The following is a 5,108-nucleotide window of genomic DNA, read 5'->3' as shown; positions in this document are numbered from 1 at the left end:
TTATAGTATCCTCACAAAGTCTTCTTTGCCTATTTCTGAAGGCATTTCAAGCAGGCTTACAAAAAGAAAATAAAAACCCAAAGTCTGAGTTTCAATTAGAGATACAAAGGCGATAGCCACTAACTTCAACTGTGGGGAATATAATTACCAGGTTCATTTCAGCTTCAAAGCATTCAAATGGAGCAGAGATGTTCATTCGGGTAACATTAATATGCGTCAGAAATGAAAAACCAGATGTTGGTCATAGTCATATAATTGCTTTTTAAAAAACTCATTGAGTCTTTTCAAGATAGGGGAATCAATTAGTGAATAGTAAGTTACTTTCAAAAAGAAAATCTGCCCACCATTTATTGTGCAAAGGTATTATTAGAAAATGTATTTTTGAGCAGTGAATACATTCTTAGCTTAAAAATAAGACATTTGACTAGAAAAAAATTAAAACCACTCATCAGGTACAGTGATGTGTGACCACAGCCAGCTACTAGAGGGGCTAAAGCAGTATGGCTGCTTGATGCCGGGAGTTCGAGACCAGCTTGAATAACATAGTGAGACTTTTCAGACATTTGAGTCACATACAGCGTTCCAACTTGAAACTTGCCATTAAAACTAGAAGATATTTTTTACACAAAAATGTTTTAATTTTGCATACAGCTAAGTTTGAACCTTTGACGTTTTAAGTAAGTAGCATAAAATGAAAAAGTAAGCTCAGAGTCTCCTTCATAATGCCTTAAAAAAGAAAATCAAAATCAGCTGCTCTCTCCAGTGGCACATATACTAAAATAGAAACAATACAGGAAAGATCAGCATGACCCCTGCATAAGGATGACAGGAAATCTATGAAGCATTACATATTTAAAAAATAAATAAGCAAATGAAAATAAAAATCTAAATCTAAAGATGCCACAGGTGAAGCAATGAGAATTTCCTTTCGAAGCGAGCGGAATGAATGAGAGCTGCTTCCCGGGGAACTGAATCCAGGGTTTCAGACACGGGACACCTGTCCCGTTCCACTCCTGTGCCCTGTCTTCTGCAGCCTCAGTGTTAACCTGGGATTTTCAGAGGCACCCTGGCTGTTTCTAAATGGTTCTGATGACAGCTGGGGGGAACACTGTGTAGTCTGCAGGCAGGCGACATCTGTGTGTCTTTACTGTGTAAACATGTCCTGACATCCATGAGCATCAAGGCACATGCATCATGAGACCCAGAGTCTGTCAGGCAAGCAGTGCCACACTGAGTTAATTCTGAAGAATGAAGTTTACTTGGACAGGATAGGTGGTCTTGTAAGGAAGGATTCAGTGAGAAAGGCTGGTCCTTTCTCCTGTGAAGGGCTGTACAGTCCTGATCCACACAAGGTGTAAGATCTGATTATGGGAAGGTGCAAAGTCACATTTCCCGAAAGCCTTTGAAGCACTGCACCGAAACCACACTGTCTCAGTTTCACGGGAGCTCGATGCCACTTGCCTCCTTATAAGGAAGGGCCTTGTCCCATTTTCTTCTGTTTAAACAACCCCACTTCAGAAATGAAGACTTGAAGGGACAAGAATCATTTCCTGTTATGATTTATGCAAAAAGTATTATTTGTTTTTCCACAAATGTGACATTTGCTCTCATGTTTATCTTTTTACTCTTCTAATCATATTCAAATAGAGTCAGTGAGGGAAGGCAGAACTTGCTGATGGCAGATGGCAGTTTTGGAGCCTTGACCCTTGGAGGCATTCTGGATTACAGCCAGTGGTACTCACATGGTACACCTTCCTAGCCCAAAGATAGACATGTAGGGCTTTCCTGAGCACAGAGTTTCAGCACTAAAACTGAGATTCTGCGGGGAGTAAAGGCTGCGGGCCAGCATTGAATAGAGCAATGGGAAGGGGCAGAAGAAAGATGGTCGTAGTGAAAGATGGCATCTTCAGGATGCAACACAAACCAGAGGGCATAAGGAAGCTAATACCCTTACTCTAGCACAGGAGGCCGGCGACATCCGTGTTGTTTCCAAAAAGTACCTTTCAAAAGTCCTGAAGGGTTTTTCGTACATCTTTAGTTTTATTTAATTTGTCTAGTACCTATTTTAATGACTTAAACTTTTATTTTATTTAATTTTAAACTTACCACTGACAAACAAAATTGTAATGTATTTATAGCATGTGGCATCATATTTTCATGAATATACCCTGGAATGTACATACTGAGCTTTGCAATATATCTGTTACCTCACATATGGTTTTGTTGTTGAGACCTTCTCAAATTGCTCCTTAATCAATGTGCAAGACCATGATGTAAATTGTAGTCACCATGCTGTGCAATGTATTATACAGTTTATTTCTGGTGTCTGATGGAACTTTGGTGTCTTTTGGTTGACATCTCTTCAGTCGCCCTGTTCTCCATTTCATTCTGTTTCTGTGAGCCCAGTTTTGATGATATTTTATTTGTACTGAAATGTGATTTTATTTGTATGTTAATAAATAAAGTTGCCTGGGGGTCAGAGCTAATAGCAAGCTGTAGCAGAAGCTGGTGGGTGGTGGTGCACGCCTTTAATCCCAGCACTTGGGAGGCAGAGCTAAGCGGATCTCTGTGTGTTCAAGGATACAGCCAGCATGGAGACACACGCCTTTATCTCAATACCAACCATAGAAGACCTGGAGGTCTGTACAGACAGGCAGTGATGAGGAGGTCATGTGGTTGGGTTTACAACCAAGGAGAAGGCAGAATAGAAAGTCAATAAAAAGCACAAACACACAGGAAGCAGGTCTCTTGTGGAGAGGTAGAACAGCAGCCGCAGTGAAGGGTAAAGTTTTTAATCTCAGCTCTTAGATGTTGCTCTGACCTCTTGGCTTTTAACTCTGTATTTGGTTCTGTGTTTCTTATTTAACAAGACGGTTACATCTACACGAGTTATTTTTAAACACTGTGAATATAGGTGAGACCATGTGGTATTTGCTTTCCATGCCTGGACTGCTTCGTTTGGTGACTTCTGTATCTATCTATTGACATTTGACTGACAATTTCCTGTCTGCGAGGACGAATGATACTCCATTGTAGAGACAGACCACACTGCCTGTCATTCCCATCAGGGAATGGAAACCTGATTTGATTCCATGTCTTGGCTATTGTGAATAATCATGAGTCGGATGCTCAGCATATCGCAGAGCAGGACTGCTGCGCCGTTTGATAGTTTTAGATATCTGACCCTGGAAGAACTGTCTATTCCCATTTTTAGAGAACTCTCCTAGTGCTTTCCACAATGGCCACACATTTCCCCATTGTCCTCGACAGTTTCATTTGTTTGTTTGGCAGTGGAGATTGAAGCCAGGGCCTCACACATGTTAGGCAAGTGATCTACTTCAGAGTGAAATTTCCAGCCCTTCCCCTCTATGTTTATCTATTGTCTTTTTTGATAATAGTTATCCTAATAGGTGCGAAGTGATGGCTCATTGTAATTTTAATTTGTACTTCCCTGGTGATTATCAGTGTGGTTCATTTTCTCATATACCTTCTGGCCATGTGTATGTCTTCTTTTGAGAAATGTCTGTTCAGGTCTAAATTCCCTGAATTTCAATGAATGAGGTAAAGTTAGCAGCTAAGTGACTTGTCTCATCCACTCACTCATTAATTCATTAAAAATATTGAGTTCCTGCTCTATGCCAAACACTGTCAGGAAAAATATATGCAGGGATAAGGCAGTGTCTCTCTTTTTATGAGATTTATATTTAAAATGACAACACTGGCTCTTCTTGAGCGCTTGCCTCATGCAAAGACATTTCCCTTGTCTTCTCATTTGCTCCCCACAACTCTATTTAGTCCCCCATTTGTCCTACTTTCTACATAGAGAATTAGAATTCTAGAAACAGAAGTTCCTTGTCCAAGGCACAACAACAGATACAAACCCCCTGAGTGAGAATCCCCAGTGAATCCCTCCGCCATGATGGGAGAGGGACAGTTCCAGTCCCTGAAGCGAAGCCCTGGACCCAGGTTAAGAAACACCTGCCTGTGCTGCACATGTCTCACTGCCTTCGAGTAGGTCCTCCTGTCAGATGGGAAGACACTGCATCATCCAAAGGGCGTTTGTATGTCCTGGTTAGTTTCTATTGTCCACTTGACATGCTACAGAACCATCTGGAAAGAGCGAACCTCACCTGATGAATTGTCCAGATCCGAATGGCCTGGGTGGGGTTGTCTTGGTTGACGACTGAGATGGAAGGGCCTATCCCACTGGGCGTGGTGCCCTTCCAGGGCAGCCGGGCCTGAGCCAGAGCGCCTGCTATGGTTCCGGCTGTACTCCAGCCTCGCAGTACAGCAAGCAGACCTGCCTTCAGCCTCTTGCTGGGCTCCGACCTTGACTTCTCTCAGTCATGACCTATGGCCTGGAAGTGAAAACACATAAAACCTTTCCTCTTCCAAGTTGCTTTCGCTCGCAGTGTTTTATCACAGTGTCAAAAAAGTAAACCATAGAACACTTTCTCAAGGACCTGAGAATCTCTCTGTTGATAAGGATCTTTGAGGACTCAGGCTTGAAAGGCCAAGAGAAGATGAGTGAAGAGAGGAAAAGCAACAACAAAACCCCAAATAAACAAACAAAACAAAGCAGAGAGGAGCAATGGTGGACAAGAACTTCGAGATAAGATTTGCTACCCCCTCCCCCATCCTGTTGCCCATTTCTGCTATTTTGTTTATTGGATGGTCAGCCAGAATTTAAATCCCAGCTCTACAACACTTGGCTGTGTGGTCTCAGGTCTGTGACCAACCTCTCTGAACGTCAATAATCCAATTTATAAAATACTAACAATAGAACATCTTATAATGCCATTAAGAGGATCATTTAAAAAACAGAGATAAACACTAAGAAAGGTCTCTGGCACACAGAAATATTTAAGACTAACGCATATTGATTTTACTTCTAAGGCAATACTATATTATTTAAATGAGCACAGTATACGCTATCATCTCCCGAGTTAATCCTGTACTTTCTCCTTTGCCTGTCTCGCTGATAAAGCTTTGTACCTGAGTTGGGCAGGATTAGGTCTTTGACTTAGTCTGTGTCCTAGTTGGTTGCAGTTGCTTAAACTGAAGTACTGTAGGAGGACAGAAATGGATTTCTGACAGCTCTGGAGGCC

The 5,108-nt window shown here is 41.8% G+C and overlaps 1 non-coding gene across 1 annotated transcript; it reads left to right on the top strand.

The window, feature by feature from the left end:
• Positions 1-752: 752 nt before the first annotated feature.
• On the top strand, positions 753-856 carry LOC114699457. The gene has a single exon (XR_003735537.1). It is a non-coding gene; the product is annotated as a U6 spliceosomal RNA (small nuclear RNA).
• The last annotated feature ends 4,252 nt before the right edge of the window (positions 857-5,108 follow it).

Source organism: Peromyscus leucopus, chromosome 2, assembly GCF_004664715.2.
Source record: "Peromyscus leucopus breed LL Stock chromosome 2, UCI_PerLeu_2.1, whole genome shotgun sequence".
Lineage (NCBI taxonomy): Eukaryota > Metazoa > Chordata > Mammalia > Rodentia > Cricetidae > Peromyscus > Peromyscus leucopus.
The sequence above is the reverse complement of the archived record's forward strand: the minus strand, read 5'-3'. Positions and strand labels throughout refer to the sequence as shown.